The following is a 19437-nucleotide window of genomic DNA, read 5'->3' as shown; positions in this document are numbered from 1 at the left end:
AGTTATGAGAGTTACTTTGAATTTTCAATTTCTTCCTCTATGGTTTGATTATGAATATTCTGAAATCAAGATGTGTTGCTGGCTTAGTTTTGGTTGGTAAGGCCATCCTTTCGCGTTTTCTACGTGGATGCTCACGCACAAACACTTCCAACAAGAATGCCTGCACATTCAAATTTAAAAATTCAGTTTCCACTAATGCAGCGGTTCTCAAACTTTAGGAACCAGAGAACCCCCATTTTGATTTAAAATTTTATCGCAGACCCCCAAAACCCCTGCTCAGCCCCAGGCCCCACCCCACTTCTTCCCACGCCCGCTCCACCCCTGCTCCTCCTCTTCCCACCCCCTCCCCCAAGCACCCCTGTCCTCCCTCCTCCCCCCTCCCTCCCAGCGCCTCCTGCACATCATGGAATAGCTGTTCCCCAGCATGCAGGAGGCGCTGGGAGGGAGGGGGAGAAGTTGATCAGAAGGGCCTGTGGATCCCAGTTTGAGAATCACTGCACTAATGTTTTACCAGTAAAACTCAAATTGCTCACACTGTTTACAGAAAGAAAACAGAAAAGTTGCTCAGACATGATCAAAATAAAATCATTTTAGAACTGTAGCAAGTATACACACGTTTTTGCATTTTCTCTTTGGTTTCTGACCTATACAAAACAGTCTTATTTTCTTATTATCAATTTTCCCCCTAATGTGTGGCGTTTAGATGCTGCTTGTGATTATTAGAACTGGGAGCATTGGCTGTTGGGAGCCTGAAAGGACAGGGGACACCTCAACTGCTAGCAGAGGACCTCACCCTCCCTGATTGAACTAACCTCGTTATCTCCAGATTGATTCTTGCCTGCATATTTATACCTGCCTCTGGAAATTTCCATTACATGCGTCTGATGAAGTGGGTATTCGCCCACGAAAGCTTATGCTCCAATAAATCTGTTAGTCTTAAAGATGCCACAGGACTCTGTTGCTTTTTACAGATCCAGACTAACACGGCTACCCCTCTGATACTTGAAAGGACAGGAAACAGGAAAGACGGGGGAGGAGTTGAGGAGGCTGGGTGAGTTACAGACGGTGCAGCAGCAGCTTGGTAAAGAGGTTTCCACTGTAAAAATAAAGTCCTGTTCAAGTTTGTTAGTACCTTGCCTGGTTGATACAACATTTTGGCGACAAGGATGGATCTTCTGCCTCTGAACCCACCTGCACCTTTTCTGCAAAGCCCAGGTGAGCCTCCAATTGCGTTTACTGTCTGGATCCATATGTTGGAGACTTATCTGCTTGCGATCACTGCTACAGAGATTTCTGAAATAAGAAAGCGTGCTCTGCTAATCCACTGCCTTGGAGCAAAAGGGCAGCACATATTTTACACTTTTGCCCTTGCAGATGATAAATATGAGACTGCACTCACTGCATTAAAGAACTTTTTTGTGCCAAAAGTGAATGTAGTAGCTAATCGCTACAGATTTCGCCAGCGTGAGCAGAAACCAGAGGAGACCATAATGCAGTATATTGCTTCCCTGAGGAGTCTGATTGTAACTTGTGACTTTGGGAATATGGTAGATGAGATTATTAGAGACCAGCTAATTGAGAAAATAACCATGCTTTGTGTAAGAGAACGCTTACTTCTAGAACCACAACTCTCACTAGAAAAAGCAATAGCCATTGCTACTCAGATTGAATCAGCTACAGCTGAAGCCAAAATAATGAGCAGAGATACAGAAGACACAGTCCAGGCTGTGACTCCTTTGCAGAGCAAAAAGAAGAACAGGAGGACTTGTGGCACCTTAGAGACTAACAAATTTATTAGCGCATAAGCTTTCGTGGACTACAGCCCACTTCTTCGGATGCTGTAGTCCACGAAAGCTTATGCTCTAATAAATTTGTTAGTCTCTAAGGTGCCACAAGTCCTCCTGTTCTTCTTTTTGCGGATACAGACTAACACGGCTGCTACTCTGAAACCTTTGCAGAGCAGTTCACTATCGCTGCAGACAAATAATGGCAAGAGGAAAACTAATGAAAAGCCACTGAATCAGCAAATTCAAAATACAGTAAAAGCATGCTTTCGCTGTGGATCCCCACATCATCTTGCAAGCTACACAGGATGTCCAGGCAAAAGTAGCTCAGTGCAATCATTGCAAAAAGATCGACATACTTTAGCAAAATGCCCACAGTAGCCAGTTCAATCAACAGGTGCATGCAGTTACAATACCAGATGTTACTGTGCTGAGTGTGGACAAAATCACTACTGCACATATTCCAGAACAGATAAAGTGCACTGTAAACGTTTCCACCATACCCTCAGGCAAATCACACTCTATTCAGCTAATGTTGGACACTGGTTCAGCAGTATCAATACTACCTGATTCCATCTATTTGCATTACTTTAAAGATGTGCCTCTTACTGAAAACAAACTTCAGTTGATATGTTATTTGAAAAACCATATTCCAGTACATGGCTGCCTGCCAGCAATAGTTACTTTTGGTGATTGCTGTGTAACAGCAGAGTTCTACATTGTCCACAAAGGCACTCCTATCCTTGGCAGAGATTTGTTGGCTGCTTTAAATCTCAGGGTAGTTAATGGAGGAATTGATCATCTTCAGCAAAGCACTCTTGCGGTACACACACCAATTTCATCTGGGACCCAACACCAGGTTGAGGAGAAACTCAGCTGTGCTTATGGGTTTCTGTATAAAGTTAAAATGCAGAATAATGCCTGTATGACAGAAATTACGGCGCTTACCATTTTCAGTCAGGGAAGCGGTTTCGGAGGGACTTAGAAAACTTGTTCAAAAGGGCACTGAAGAGATTAACTCCTCGGAATGGGTTTCACCTATAGTAGTTATGCAGAAGAAGGGTGGAGACATTCGCCTTTGTGTGGACTTAAGGGAGCCAAATAAAGCTATTGTGATTGACAGCCATCCTCTTCCTCACATAGAAGTAGTATTTGCAGAACTCCGTGGAGCAAAGATGTTTTCTAATCTTGATTTGCAGAGCACATACCACCAGGTTATGTTGCATGAAGATAGCAGAGACTTCACAGCATTTATTACACATGAGGAACTATTTAGTTTTAAACATGTTCCATACAGTCTCACATCAGCCCCAAGTGCCTTCCAAAAAATCATGTCATTGATTCTGAAGAATCAACATGGAGTTCAGTGCTATTTGGATGATATTATCGTATTTGGAAATACTACTGAGGAGCATGACAATAACCTGCAGTCTGTACTAAACTGCATCAGCAAAGCAGGCCTCAAGCTCAATAGGTCCAAATGCAAATTTAGACAAACTGAACTCTCCTTTCTGGGGCATACAATTTCACAGGCTGGACTAAAACCTGATCCAGACCATATCCTGGCAATTTTAAATGCTCCTCCTCCAACAGATTTGCAAATCTTACGTTCCTTCTTGGGTCTTACCTCCTGGTATGCAAAATTCATTCCCAATTATGCTTCTGTCATTGAACCGTTACGAGAATTACTACGGAGAAGTTCAACCTTAGTGTGGACAACGGATGCACAAGCTAGTTTCGAAATGGTGAAAGACTTGATTGTACATAGTCCAGTACTTGCACTATTCAGTCCTGCATTGTTCACAATTGTAACTACTGATGCTTCCGATTATGGACTTGGGGCTGTCCTCACACAACTTCATGAGGACAACACAGAGAGGATTGTTGCATTTGCTTCAAGGACACTAAGTAATGCTGAGAGAAAATATTCTACAGTCGAAAAAGAAGCACTTGCTTGTGTCTGGGCTACTGAAAAATGGAGAACTTACCTGTGGGGCCACACGTTTAAGTTGCGCACAGTCCACAGCCCTTTGACTATGTTGCTCACCACAAAAGGACTGGGAAGAGCAGGATATCGTATTGAAAGAGAGTAGTCTTGCAGACCATCTAGCAATTATGAACTGGAATATAAGCCTGGAAACAAAAATGTTGTAGCCGATTGCCTTTCTTGCCTGCCTTTGCCTTCACCAGATAGTCCACTGGAGGATGAGGATGTAGTAGTTGCACTTATTACAAGCACTCTTACTGCAGTTACAAGAGAACAATTTCAAGCTGCTTGTTCAGCACGTCCAATTCAACAAAAACGATGGGAATTTCTGACAAAGATGGCCCAGTAACCCTAAAAACCTTGACCCAGTTTTGCTGCCTTATTTTAGAGTTCAGGATGAACTTTCTTTGCTCGATGGCTGTGTGCTATGAGGTATTTGTGCCAGAAGAATTACAGTCAAAACTCATACACGTGGCACATGATACTCATCAAGGAATTGTCAGAACCAAACAACTACAGGATCTGTATTGGTGACTAGGGATGGACTCTCAAACTGAAGCACTCATAAAATCCTGTCACTTGCCAAATGCATGATAAGACAGCAGTGACATGTACCCCTCCATTACAGCCTGTTCCTCTTCCTGAATCTGCATGGGAAAAAGTGGCGATTGACATTGTAGGACCCTTTGATACTGCTCCAATTGACTGTCGTTATGCCATCACTTTAGAAGATTATCTCAGTAAATGGCCTGAGGTAGCGTTTACATCGCAAATCTCTTCTGCTAAGGTAATTAAGTTCCTCTCTTCAGTTTTTAGCAGGGAAGGTAACCTCAAAGAACTGGTTTCTGATAATGGTAGTCAATTTACTTCCCTGGAGTTTGAAACTTTTCTAGCAGAGAGGAACATTTTACACAGAAGGTCATCCCTATATTACCCTCAAGCCAATGGGGAAATTGAACGGTTTAACAGAAGTTTGAAAGAAAGTTTGCAAGCAGCTAAACTGGAAGGGCGATTGTGGATACCCTTCACTACTGAAGTCTTGCAAGCATACCGGGCTACACGACATGCCAAAACGCAAAGATCACCCGCAGAGTTACTGCATGGGAAACAGATGAATACTAAACTGAACATCGCTGGATTGTTAAAGGCACAACCTGATGCCCCAAATGAGGATGTTGTGAGAAAAACAGTTGAACAGAACCAAGCAAAGTCTAAGGCTCTCATAGACAAGCGGCAGGGTGCTAAAGAACCAAAGTTTGAGTGTGGTTCCTTCGTTAGAATACGAAAACCTGGAATCTTACGCAAAGGGGACCATAAATTCACAGCTCCTCTTAAAATCATAGAGAAGAAGGGACCTTACACCTATCAACTTTCTGATGGGCGGGTATGAAATGCTTCTTATCTTGTACCTGCCTATGCACCAAGAGGAGATTATGCCAACGCCCAATCTGCATTGGATGACTTCACCGTAGAACCACCACCACAAAACATTGCACTGGAACCGGGGCTTGAGAGACGGCCTGTCAGACCCAGACAACCACCTGCCTGGACTAGAGACTATGTTATGTAGTATCTACAGTGTTTTCAGTGTAATATTTCTGCCAACAGTATAGTGTCTTGTTTCATATTTGTTCCAGTGGTTAGAACAACAATGTTTATTTTAATTGGGAAAGTTTCTTAAGAAAGGAGGGAATGTGGTGTTTAGATGCTGCTTGTGATTATTAGAACTGGGAGCACTGGCTGTTGAGAATCTGAAAGGACAGGAAACAGGAAGGAGGGGGGAGGAGTTGAGGAGGCTGAGAGAGTTACAGCTTGGTAAAGAGGTTTCCATTGTAAAAATAAAGTCCTGTTGAAGTTTGTTAGTACCTTGCCTGGTTGATACAACATAATGTCTTAAAAATTACTTATAGTCCCCTTTAATTGCCTCAATTCCAATCAATGACCCCTGTCCAAATACACTACTAATATATCCATCCATATACATGTTATTTATATACCTTTCAGCCACATATATATGGTACTTATCACAGATATGTATTTTATATAAAGTAGGTACAATATGATAGTTTGGTGGGTAGGTCACAAGTTTTACTACTGCACTCTTACATTCTGGCCAACAGCCATAATTGAGGATGCCGAAATAGGAAACAACCATTTGCCATACTAAAATATATGTACAGTATTACGTGTCTTAATGACATGAAAATATTGGGGGGGGGGGGGAGAAATCAACGTTTTTTGTGCAGCTCCACCGTACTAAATAAGACAGGGTTTTGTCTGCTGAAGAGAGCCTCAGAGATGCTGCACTTGCAATGTGCATCATGATGTGATATTACATCAAAAAACATCTTGATGTTCCAACCACCACCACATAATGACAAACAAATTTATGAGTGCCATAACCTTTCCAGAGATGCCTCAACCCCTAATTTTTGTCACACAGAGACAGTGCAAGTGAATAGCCACAAGCTTCATTTTAAATTCATCTGAAAAATAAATGCAAACTTTCTATTATCCAGCCTTTTTTTTGTTGTTGTTGTTCCAACTATTAGTTTTAGAAAGATGGTACAATGAAGAAAAATTGGAGGGTTTGCCATCAAAAGCATTCATTGCTCTGACACACAAACACCTGTCAGTGGAAAAAGTCTTCAACTTCTTTACTTCTCTTTACTATGAAGTAAATGCGCATGAAGCTTTCAGACTATTTTCTTCCAGTGTTTTGAAGTAGCTTTCAGTTCACATGAAGGCTAACAATTGCAAAAAGGAAAAAGAGAAATAAGAAAAAAAAAAATGACAGTGCAAGGACTGAGAAACATTGAAAGCCTCCTGGTTGATAGTTCTTCTTTTGTTCTATAGCCTTTTGCACACTCACTTACCCTCCCTATAAAAATTATACAGCATTTACACTGAGGATATGGCTAAATGTATATGCCTAGAAAATACATTTTGTTTCAGTTTGAAATTAAAATCTTACACAATTCATTAAAATTGTTTAATTTCTATGACAACTTCCCAGTGAAATATTCCACTCTTAAAGCTAACCTACAAAATGGACAAAATATACTACATCTTAAGCTAAATTAGAATACTAGTTCAGACTAAATGAGCAAATACCAAATAGTTGAACGTGAATAAATAGTACGGATTTTGAAATGGGTTGTGGTCAAAGCTCACCTAGAACTAAAAGTGATTTTTTTCTTACATTTTGAACAATATGCAGAACTAGATCAGTATGTGAATCAGACATGAAACTAAATATTTAGAAAAACATTTGTATTATTGAAAAATATAAACAAAAGTATCAGTTAAAATTAAAGCAATCAGCTGTCACAACAATATCTGTAGTGTTTGCTGTTGGATTAGTAACAAACATTGTAGTGATAAAAATATTCCCCTCCTTCCCCTTCCCCCCCCCCCAAGCTCAGGCATACCTTTTCTCTGAAACAATTACACAATAGACTGCACCTTTCAAGCTTCCATTTGACAGAAGTCCATCGTTCATCATTTGCCAGTGCATACACTTTTTGCTGACAGAGCTCCATTAACTAGAAAAAGCTCAGTAAGTAAAGCTGATTTGAAACAAACTATATATTATAGGCAGCCTGTATGAGACATACTGATTTTAAGTCTAGAAAATCATAATATAAAATAGGGCTCTGGAAAGAACTACTTAATTATTTAAATACTTTCACTTCCTACCAACTGCCTACAATAGGATTTATTATCAGTGTTAATAATTTGTAATTTTCTTGGGAGGCAAGGAGAGAGAAAAACAACTCCACGTAGCAAGTACACATCATGCTTTGTAATTCTTCTGCTAGAAATGTTTATGTCCCTTTGATTAATCATCAAATGCTGCACTAATGCTATCAAAATTTAGACTGTTGCCAACTATAGCTTGCTGTAACATCACAGACCAAAACAATATGGTAAACCATAAATTCAGCATCATGAGCAAGAACTCATTTGATTCTGTATCTTTACCAAACAGTGGCATGATACAGCACTTCTATAGCACCCTTGACAACTCTGAATAGTTTAACCAGTTTAACACACTAATTACACCTCAGAGCTCTATAGGGTTAGGTATTTCCATATCCATTTTACAAGGCATGAGAAACTAGATAATTTAGTCAAGGTCCAAGTTTTCCTAATCATCAAGTATCCTGAGCAGCCTTATGGTTAAAAAGGCTTGCATGATCATGACTGGAAGCCAAGGAAGGAAAGGTTCAAGATAGATTATCAGGCAGTAATACTTATGTCACTGCTAGTTGAAATACCCTGCTCAAGAACAAATGGAAGCAGGAAGTATTAATAAATTCTGGGAAAGGATAGATATTAACTTCCAATAATCTATCTGGATATACATCCTCAAGGCAGTGTTGCCAAGAAGCGAGAGGTGATTTAACTAAATGGAAACACTAATTTATACTCTCAACTTCCAAACATATAAACATGTGTAATGTTAAGATATTGGCAGGCACCACCTTTCCAAATTAGATTTGGGGATTTGTTTTTTTAAAAACAATCATAGCTGAGCCTATTTGAGGCCTTATGTTCACATCCAAGTGTTTTCTGTTTAGATTATAAAACTCCTTGGGGTGGGGATTATCTTCCTTTGCATCTTGCATAGTGCCAAGCAAACGGTCCATGCCATACATCAAAGTCTGGTGAAGGGAATATCACCCAGATTGAAATAAAAACTTTGCCATTGATGAGTCCTCACAGGTATTAAGTGGCACTTTTATGCTTAGGAATTATTGTTTGTTTGTTGCCATCTTATTTAGGCACAAGTGTCTTGGTTTGCATACAAGCTAGTGGCTCACCTTTTCAGAGCAAGACATCATTTGAAATAAAACTGGTATTATAAACTGTAAATTATATAATTGGTAAGTCTGGAACATAGCTAAATGCTTTATTAAGAAGATTTTTATGTATGCATACAAAGTGAAATCAACTGTCAAATTCAAGTAAGGAAATAATTTCCCTCCATTCGCCCACCCCTCTTGCCAATTTGCAGGCACAATGCCAGGAACCTAGAGACAAGGTGGTGTGCTTTTTTCTGGAGCACTGAACAAGAATCACCTAATAAGACTAGATAGGCACATCCCACACAATCAATTTCCTCTTACTATCTAGGAGAAGGAAATACAGGCAAAGTGTGTTGGTGGGCTTCAGCCTTTCCTGGATTCCTCTCATTTTAGAACTTCCCCATAGTCATAGTGAGAGGTATACTATGGTTCCAACATTAATGTAAGCATCATATTACTGACTCCCCCTCCCCAAAGCATTATTAAAAAATAAATATTGGGTACACTTTTTAAAAGTTCTTTAAAAGTGCCCATTGGGCTAAGCAAATCACACAGCTACCCAGCTTTAAAAAGCCTGGTACACTGATGTGGGAAAGTATTTTTCGTGATAGAATCTCATTTATAAGTTTTATGGGAAAAACCTGAAGAGTTTCATATGGCAGTAATGTCCATTTCAGAAAGGAAGACAGGAGTGCAAATGAGCAGAACTAACTAATAATGCAGTGGAGACTTGGGGTGGGAGGTAGTGGGAACTGGTGTAGCTGTCCAGAAATTTGAGTGCATTTCTTTGTCTACTAAAATTTTGTAATTAAACCTGCTATTTCATACAAAGCAGAACAACATATAGAATAAAAAAAATCCCAAAAGTGCAGCAATTAAGGGCTGCTGCAGAGAAACAGGTTTCAGGAGACAATGACGAAGAATTAAAACTGGAGATGTTCAGTGTACTTTCTTTATAACTCAGAAACACAGAGCAAATTTTGTCACATTTAATAAGAGATCACTGTACACTATGTACCGGTAATACAGTCTCCAAAATGGATTAGAAAGGAAAACACTGCTGGACTCTCCCTTACAATAAAAAGGGCCTTGCTTTTATAGTCTGAAAAAAAAACACAACATATCACCTCATGGAGCCAAACTAGATATATTTTACTAGAATTTTACTCTGTTATGACTAAACTTCCCTCCCCCTCTATTATTTGTGCAACAAGTGCTCCTAATAGCAACCGCAGAATCTATAGATGTACATAGCTACCAAGATGGTTAATGAATATTTGTTACAAAAGCCACTCAAAAAAAAAGCAAACACTCACACTGAAATCTGTACATTTTTGTGAATACTGTAGGAAACTGTATGTGGGGTTACAGTGGTTACCAAAAACCCCATTCGTTTCCAAAAAGGTCTATTAAACACTGTAGTGAGTTTAAGTCTTGTGATTTATTATACCAAATAGCATAGGTGCTGAAAGTAGGGTTATTGCTGCACCCCATGACTTGAAATGTTTTCCCTCATAAAAAGGGTTTACAGCTTGGTTGAATGGCTCTCAGAACGCCCATTATATAAACTGTTCTAGCACCCCTGCCCACTAGTAACATTTAAAACAAAAAAATGGATCCAAGGTACGAAATTAAAAAAATTAATAAAATTAAAAAAAAAAAAAAAAAAAAAAAAAAGACCAGATCAATCAATCACATCCAATCAAACAATAGAATACAGTTGGCAATTTTTTAAAGAGACATTATTAAGGGCACAAGAGCAAACTATTCCACTGCGTAGGACAGCTAGGATGTATGGCACGAGACCTCCCTGGCTTAACCAGGAGATCTTCAATGATCTAAAAATAAAAAATAAAAAAAAGTCCTACAAAAAGTGGAAATGAGGTCAAATTACAAAGGATGAATATAAACAAACAACACAAGTACACCTCTACCTCGATAGAACGCTGTCCTCGGGAGCCAAAAAAAAAAAAAAAAAAATCTTACCACGTTATATGTGAAACCGCATTATATTGAACTTGCTTTGATCCACCGGAGTGCGCAGCCCCACCCCCACCCCAGAGCGCTGCTTTACTACGTTATATCCAAATTCATGTTATATTGGGGTAGAGGTGTATGTAGGGACAAAATTAGAAAGGCCAAGGCACAAAATGAGATCAAACTAACCAGAGACATAAAGGGTAACCAAAAAAATATTCTACAAATACATTAGAAGCAAGAGGAAAACCAAGGACATGGTAGGCCCGTTACTCAATGGGGGGGGGGGAGGAGAACAACAACAGAAAATGTACAAACGGTAGAGGTGCTTAATGACTTCTTTGCTTCAGTTTTCACCAAGAAGGTTTATGGTGATTGCACCTCTAACATAGTGAATACCCGTGAAAATAAGTTAGGAACAGAAGAGGCTAAAATAGAGAAAGAACAAGTTAAAAATTACTTGGACAAATTAGATGTATTCAAGTCACCAGGGCCTGACGAAATGCATCCTAGAATACTCAAGGAGCTGACTGAGGAGAGCTTGTAGCCATTAGCAATTATCTTTGAGAAGTCTTGGAGAAATTCCAGAAGACTGGAAAAGGGCAAACGTAGGCAAATATTGCAGCACGTTAATGACTGTATATTTAAAAAACAAAAACAAAACAAAAAACACACTACTCCCAAATGCAGCAGAATTTCTTTGATAAAGAGCAGAGCATTTCCTAAAATACAACTGTAGCCTGGAAAATGGGAATGCAAAAATGGCACCTACTTATGCAACATACCACTTCTTTGTGTGTCTGAGTCGTATGTACTTTGCTTTGTTACTGAAACAAGATTTTGATCCTGTTAGCACTGCAAGGCCACTAAAGCTGTGGACAAGGCATACTAGTTTCTATTCTGCTTCATGTATCATTAATAAATTTGTTAGTCAAGTTCCAAAGAACAATCTTTATTACTGGTAAGGAAAGCAGAGGCACAAACACAATAGGTGGAGTTTGCAGAAGTCAGTCAAGTCATCTTTAGGTGGTGACCAGTGCAAAAACAATACAGGTGATCAGACTTAGATTTGTGAATTATGCAAATTTGACATGGTTGTCACCAGAGGACTTTTTAAACACACACAGAGACACACACACACACACAGACGCTTTTCTGGCTGTTACTGCATCTTGAAGAAGAAAGGATTGACTTAGCTTTGCTCTATGCATGTACTTTTTGGGGGGGGGGGGGGAAGAGGGAGAAGAGGAGACATTCCTTGAAAGTGCAATAGATATTTGGAATTTTAACATGAAATGTTTAGTCATTTCAAAGTATGTCTTAATGTGACATAGTAGATTTCATCTTTTCACATTGTGCAAAAAAGCTCATAGGGAAGTCACATTTTAAGAGTCAGATTTCAAATAATATTCATTAAACACCAGTAATACATTTCAAAAGCCCTGCCAAGTAACTCTGAACTCTCCTGCACTAGCTCTGGGGAAAGATGGCCTTAAATAAAAATAACGTAACAACTGTTTTAAAAAAATTAAAGCAAGTTACTTCTTGTACAAAAAGCCAAACTTATTTGGACTGCCTGCAATAATTAAAGCAATATCCTGGCAGACACTGAGAAGTCTTTGGAGTTATATTTATGTAATAAGGTGTGTACCCTGTGTGTTTCAAACACAAATATTGAGTTATTATGACATGGACACAAAATTTAAAAAGGGGGGGGCCCCCACTATCCTACCATGTCTACATACCAAATGAACAGTTACCAGAAAGACACTCTGGTGTGAGAGTTATACAGATGCACACAGAGGATATAGCCCAGACGTTCCTGCTTTAAGTTACAACAAAATTTAATTTCTCAAAAACTATGCACAGTCATACCTCCATTTTACACACTGTATGCCAGAATTTTAGCCCTGCGTCACCTCCATCACAAGCCTTCAGGGGACATGATAAAGGTATACAAAATTACTAATGGTAGAGAGGGGGTGAGGGGGGGGAAGGATCGCTCAGTGGTTTGAGCATTGGCCTGCTAAACCCAGGGTTGTGAGTTCAATCCTTGAGGGAGCTGTTTAGGGATTTGGGGCAAAAAATCTGTCTAGGGATTGGTCCTGCTTTTAGCAGGGAGTTGGACTAGATGACCTCGAGGTCCCTGATATTCTATGAAGGCAGATTTTGGTAAGCTCAGAGAGCTGATAGGTAAGGTCCCATGGGAATCAAGACTGAGGGGAAAAACAACTGAGGAGAGTTGGCAGTTTTTCAAAGGGACACTATTACGGGCCCAAAAGCAAGCTATTCCGCTGGTTAGGAAAGATAGAAAATGTGGCAAAAGACCACCTTGGCTTAACCACGAGATCTTGCATGATCTAAAAAATAAAAAGGAGTCATATAAAAAATGGAAACTAGGACAGATTACAAAGGATGAATATAGGCAAACAACACAGGAATGCAGGGGCAAGATTAGAAAGGCAAAGGCACAAAATGAGCTCAAACTAGCTACGGGAATAAAGGGAAACAAGAAGACTTTTTATCAATACATTAGAAGCAAGAGGAAGACCAAAGACAGGGTAGGCCCACTGCTTAGTGAAGAGGGAGAAACAGTAACAGGAAACTTGGAAATGGCAGAGATGCTTAATGACTTCTTTGTTTCGGTCTTCACCGAGAAGTCTGAAGGAATGCCTAACATAGTGAATGCTAATGGGAAGGGGGTAGGTTTAGCAGATAAAATAAAAAAAGAACAAGTTAAAATTCACTTAGAAAAGTTAGGTGCCTGCAAGTCACCAGGGCCTGATGAAATGCATCCTAGAATACTCAAGGAGCTAACAGAGGAGGTATCTGAGCCTCTAGCTATTATCTTTGGAAAATCATGGGAGACGGGAGAGATTCCAGAAGACTGGAAAAGGGCAAATATAGTGCCCATCTATAAAAAGGGAAATAAAAACAATCCAGGAAACTACAGACCAGTTAGTTTAACTTCTGTGCCAGGGAAGATAATGGAGCAAGTAATTAAGGAAATCATCTGCAAACACTTGGAAGGTGGTAAGGTGATAGGGAACAGCCAGCATGGATTTGTGAAGAACAAATCATGTCAAACCAATCTGATAGCTTTCTTTGATAGGATAACGAGCCTTGTGGATAAGGGTGAAGCTGTGGATGTGGTATACCTAGACTTTAGTAAGGCATTTGATACAGTCTCGCATGACATTCTTATCGATAAACTAGGCAAATACAATTTAGATGGGGCTACTATAAGGTGGGTGCATAACTGGCTGGATAACCGTACTCAGAGAGTTGTTATTAATGGTTCCCAATCCGGCTGGAAAGGCATAACGAGTGGGGTACCGCAGGGTCTGTTTTGGGACCGGTGCTGTTCAATATCTTCATCAACGACTTAGATATTGGCATAGAAAGTACGCTTATTAAGTTTGCGGATGATACCAAACTGGGAGGGATTGCAACTGCTTTGGAGGACAGGGTCATAATTCAAAATGATCTGGACAAATTGGAGAAATGGGCTGAGGTAAACAGGATGAAGTTTAACAAAGACAAATGCAAAGTGCTCCACCTAGGAAGAAAAAAAATCAGTTTCACACATACAGAATGGGAAGAGACTGTCTAGGAAGGAGTACGGCAGAAAGGGATCTAGGGGTTATAGTGGACCACAAGCTAAATATGAGTCAACAGTGTGATGCTGTTGCAAAAAAAGCAAACATGATTCTGGGATGTATTAACAGGTGTGTTGTGAGCAAGACACGAGAAGTCATTCTTCCGCTCTACTCTGCTCTGGTTAGGCCTCAGCTGGAGTATTGTGTCCAGTTCTGGGCACCGCATTTCAAGAAAGATGTGGAGAAATTGGAGCGGGTCCAGAGAAGAGCAACAAGAATGATTAAAGGTCTTCAGAACATGACCTATGAAGGAAGGCTGAAAGAATTGGGTTTGTTTAGTTTGGAAAAGAGAAGACTGAGAGGGGACATGATAGCAGTTTTCAGGTATTTAAAAGGGTGTCATAAGGAGGAGGGAGAAAACTTGTTCACCTTAGCCTCTAAGGATAGAACAAGAAGCAATGGGTTTAAACTGCAGCAAGGGAGGTCTAGGTTGGACATTAGGAAAAAGTTCCTAACTGTCAGGGTGGTTAAACACTGGAATAAATTGCCTCGGGAGGTTGTGGAATCTCCATCTCTGGAGATATTTAAGAGTAGGTTAGATAAATATCTATCAGGGATGGTCTAGACAGTATTTGGTCCTGCCATGCGGGCAGGGGACTGGACTCGATGACCTCTCGAGGTCCCTTCCAGTCCTAGAATCTATGAATCTATGATTCTATCAGCAGGAACATCTGTTAATCTTTTCTCATAATGTGAAAAGTAGCGGCACCCAATGAAGTTGAAAGATGGCGATTTCAGCACTTACCCAAGGAAATACCTTCCCCACCCACCCACCCTTTAGACCAGTGGTTCTCAAACTAAGGCCACCATTTGTTCTTGCTTAACGTTGTAGTTATGTTCCTGAAAAATGCGACTTTAAGCAAAAGGATGTTAAGCAAATCCAATTTCCCCATAAGAATTAAATGTAAATGGGGGGGGAGGTTAGGTTCCAGAGAAATTTTTTTCCACCAGACAAAAAACTATATATGATATAGATATACACACAGTATATGTTTTAAACAAACAATTTAATACTGTTCACAGCTATGATGATTGTGAAGCTTGGTTAAGGTGGTCAAGTTAAAGCATGGAAGAGGGAGGGATATTTCCCATGGAATGCCTTGCTGTTAAATGATGAACTAGCACTCGGCTGAGCCCTCAAGAGTTAACACATTGTTGTTAATGTAGCCTCTCACACAAGGCAGGGGAGACAGCATGGCAGACAGAGACAGACACACCTTGTTTGTGTGTGGGGGGGGGGGAGGGAGAAGAGAGAGAGATGCACACTGCCCCTTTAAGTAAGCTGACCTACTCTTAAGTGCATTGTCATTTTAAGTGGATCAGGAAGTTGAGACAGCAGCTGCTGCCCCAAGCTCTCTCTGTCTCTCTCCGTCCGTGTCGCCTCCCTGCTCTACATGGAGAAGGGGTAAGCGGGGTGCAGGAGCAGGGGGACACCCTGAAATTAGCCCTCTCCCCTCTTTCCCCCCCCCCACCCCCACAGCAAGCAGGAGTCTTTGGGAGCAGCTCCAAGGCAGAGGGCAGGAGCAGCACATGGCAATGGGGCGGAGGGACAGCTGAACTGCCGATTGATAGCCTGCTGGGCGGCTGCCGGTCCACCCTGGTTCCAAGCCCCCACCAGCTAGCTGCAACGGGCTGCTCTTCCTGCAAGCAGTGGACAAAGCAGGCGGCTGCCAAATGACGTTAGAAGGGAGCATTGCACAACTTTAAACGAGCATGTTCCCTAATTGATCAGCAATGTAACAATGTTAACCAGGACTTTAAGTGAGGAGTTAATGTATTTTAGATAAACTACATTTAATCTACACATTATTCTGTGCTTCCTCTTTCACATTATTATTTTGCGCTTCATTTATTCTCTTTGCAGTCATCTGACATACTGATTTTGGCAGATTATACACAGTGCTGTTCAGAAACTGTCCATACAGGACAGCTGATGACCAAGTCTTATTGCCTACCTTTGACATTTTTAATTATGACACAAATAGAGCATCCTGAAAAAAAAAAAAAAAGGAACTACCTCCAAACTACTAAACCACTGATCACCAAAAAATAAATAAGGGTATAATACATGCAAACAGGAAGCAGTTAAACTGGAGAGAAAAAAGCCAGCATCAAAATAGGAGCTTTCTAGTGAAGACAGAAAAAGATACTGATGCAGTGGGTATCCTATCTCTTGATTATTAGGTCTCAAAAATAAATTATTAACCGTGGAACATACCACATCAGTCACAAAGACTAATCTGAAGACCTTTTGCCTGGGGTTAGATTTTCAAAGACCCCAATCAGCACATTTAGACTCTTAAATATGATGTTGCCTTCACTATTTTTTTAACCTAGTTTCAAGAGCAGTTTATAATTTTGTGATAAATAGATGCCAAGAGTGAAAAAAATTTTGACCTGTCTTTTTGACAAGATGTGCACACGTCAAGAGTCTCACACATTACTGATCCATCAAGAGGAAAATATTTTTCTTGAGTTATTGTCAGTTCAATATTTGTAAAGAAAATATAATGCACACGAAACTAACAACTGCTCCTATTTAAATGCCAATTGCCAACAACCGAGAGATTGGGAGAGAAATGAAGGGAATAAGATACAATAATAGGAACAGCATCATTTTCAATTGGGGGAGAGGATAGTCTCTCCCTACTGAATGGCTGGCCTAGTTTGTTACAATAATGAACTAACACATCATAGGTGGGATACGCAATTAGAAAAAAGGAATAATAATTACTTCAAACATGACAACGCAGACTGCAATATAAGAGAGGTCTGTCAAAGTCAATAATTCTTAGAAATTAGCAACTAGGCAATTACAATGTATTCCTCATGAATTATACTGTTCATTAATGATGTTGTACACAGTCCTCAATCTGATTATGCCTTCATCAGAGTTGCTAGGAACACAGGATTCATGTTGTGTTAAAGTTCTGCCTCTTCAAAGTGGTAACAATACTGAAGGCACATTTGAATATTTGAAAGGAACTCATGTTGCCTTTACACATAGGACCATTTTCTATTGCAAACCATACCGACATGCACAAATCTAACATTAACAGGTCAGTATGGCATGCTAATTTGAGTTTGTTTTTATATGCTTAATGTGTCTGTGCACACGCATGTGTGTCCAGGATTTAGAACATTGGACTATACACCCGTACAAAGTAAAAATGATTAATAAGGCTTCAGTAGAACTCAACCAAGGGGAAGGTAGTTCCTGAAGAAGGCACACATCATTTACCCTCTAACATCAGAGCTACTATTCAGTATAGGGATGCCCAAGCCAAAGAGTTTTTGGCACACACCATCTACCCTACCACAACTATTGCCAGCCTGACAACTATCCCTAACACAAGAGACAGGATAAATACAAATAAAATACATTTCACTCATCCCGAAAGGATCAGAGAGAGTGGTTTCTCCCCTTGCTTTTCTTTTTCATTCCCCTCTATCCTCCATTTCTTCACCTAAGCTGTTGCTGACCGGCCTCAAAATTTATCCAGCCTCAAAGATCCATATTGTGTAGCCAAATTTTAGGCAGAAATGTATGTCGTTACTTTAAACGGTTTAAGTGACATCTTTAATTGAAATGGGGGGGGAACCATTAAGTCAATGCCTGCAAAATACTCTGAAAATAAAACTAAGGACCATATTGTCATCTACGGTACCTTACGCCATGAATAATCCCATACAAATCAACGGAATAACTTGTGAAGTAAGTCGTTACTCAATGTCAGTAAAGGTATTACAATCTAAATCTATATATTCATTTAGTATTAACAGACAGGATTTTCTCAGCCCTGAGGCCTTAAGCAAGTAGATTAATCAGTGGCTCATTTCCTACTTTAGGACATTGGAAGTGAGACTTCCCGCACAGGGGTGAGGTAAAGTGCAGTTGGCTAGTGCTCATAAAACACTTCATAAACGTCTGGTAACATTAGGGTGACCGTATGTCCCATTTTGGTCCAGATAGTCCCTTTTTTAAGCCCTGTCCCAACTATCCTGACTTTTTTTTTGGCAAAAGTGGGCATTTGTCCTGTTTGCTCTTGCCAACTAATCGACTTGATCAGTTGGTAAGAGCAAATAGGAAAAATGCCCACTTTTGTCCAAAAAATGAAGTGCAGAAGAACACACGGAGGTGGGTGAATGGCGATGCCAGCCCTGCAAGGGGGAAGCAGGGCTCTGACAGGGGGCAGGCAGGGCTCGGGCAAGCAGCGACGCCAGTCCCAGCCTTTGTGAAATATAGTTATTCTATCTAGTCCATCCATCGCTGCTCGCCCGAGCCCTGCCTATCCCCTATATGGGGGAGGGAGGGTTGTGCGGCAGCTCAGGCCAGCCCTGCAGGCGGGGGAGAGGACTCGGCCCAGCCCCGCATGGTGTCCCATTTTCCCTTTGGGAAATGCAGTCATCCTAGGTAACATTAATTAGGCCTTCATTGGAACATCAGTGGAATTGTTGCAGTGTAAAACTTTGCACATGAAGGCCTATTTAAACCAATGGGATTTTGTATATCCATGCTACAGACATATTAAATTGAAATTAATACTGTAATGCAGAAAAAAGTGATAGAGAAGAGCTAATGCAGCACATTTTCACAACACTTTTTAAAGTTACTTGGCTTTTTTTTTTAAATGAATAAATAGCAAATGAAGTACTTTTCCTCCAAAACCATCAAAAAGTATTCTTGGTCCTATCCCTACTGCTGAGCAACATGCCCAGTTTCAGCCTGTTTTTAAAACATTAATCCTTCCACAGAACATTTTACAAGGATAATAGCAGTATAGCCAACTTTCAACTACAGCACTGCCCTTCCAACTTCAAGGTATGCCAATGCCAGATGGCTGACATGGCCTTAGAATGAAAGGAGATTTAACACAGACTGCTAAAAAGTCACTTTTCCAATTTAAAAGCATTCACAATATTATAAAATGGACAAAATTCAACCTTGCCCAGAAGACACTACTTACATCCACAAAATAGGGCTTACACGAAACATAGGTGGAGCACCGGCCTTAACACAGTCCTACGTAAAGAGAAGAGTTAACACCACTGACGAGAACTAGGATTCATGGCACCAAATGCTACTTTTCACTGTCCAACAGTTTTATCAGACCAAAGTCTGAACTGTTTTCAAATGCTATCACTGGTGAAGTCTTTGAGAAGTAGAGAGATTCATTCCCTTTCTTCATTTTGTTTTACATAATACTGTCAAATACCAA

At 40.2% G+C, this 19437-nt stretch overlaps 1 protein-coding gene across 4 annotated transcripts in view; it reads right to left on the bottom strand.

Moving 5' to 3' along the window:
• LRMDA (leucine rich melanocyte differentiation associated) overlaps positions 1-19437 on the bottom strand; it is a 936738-nt gene that overhangs the window by 877109 nt on the left and 40192 nt on the right. The window lies entirely within an intron of this gene.

The sequence above is a fragment of the Chrysemys picta genome, chromosome 7 (genome assembly GCF_011386835.1).
Source record: "Chrysemys picta bellii isolate R12L10 chromosome 7, ASM1138683v2, whole genome shotgun sequence".
NCBI classification, from domain to species: domain Eukaryota; kingdom Metazoa; phylum Chordata; order Testudines; family Emydidae; genus Chrysemys; species Chrysemys picta.
This window is presented reverse-complemented; position numbering and strand designations above follow the sequence as displayed.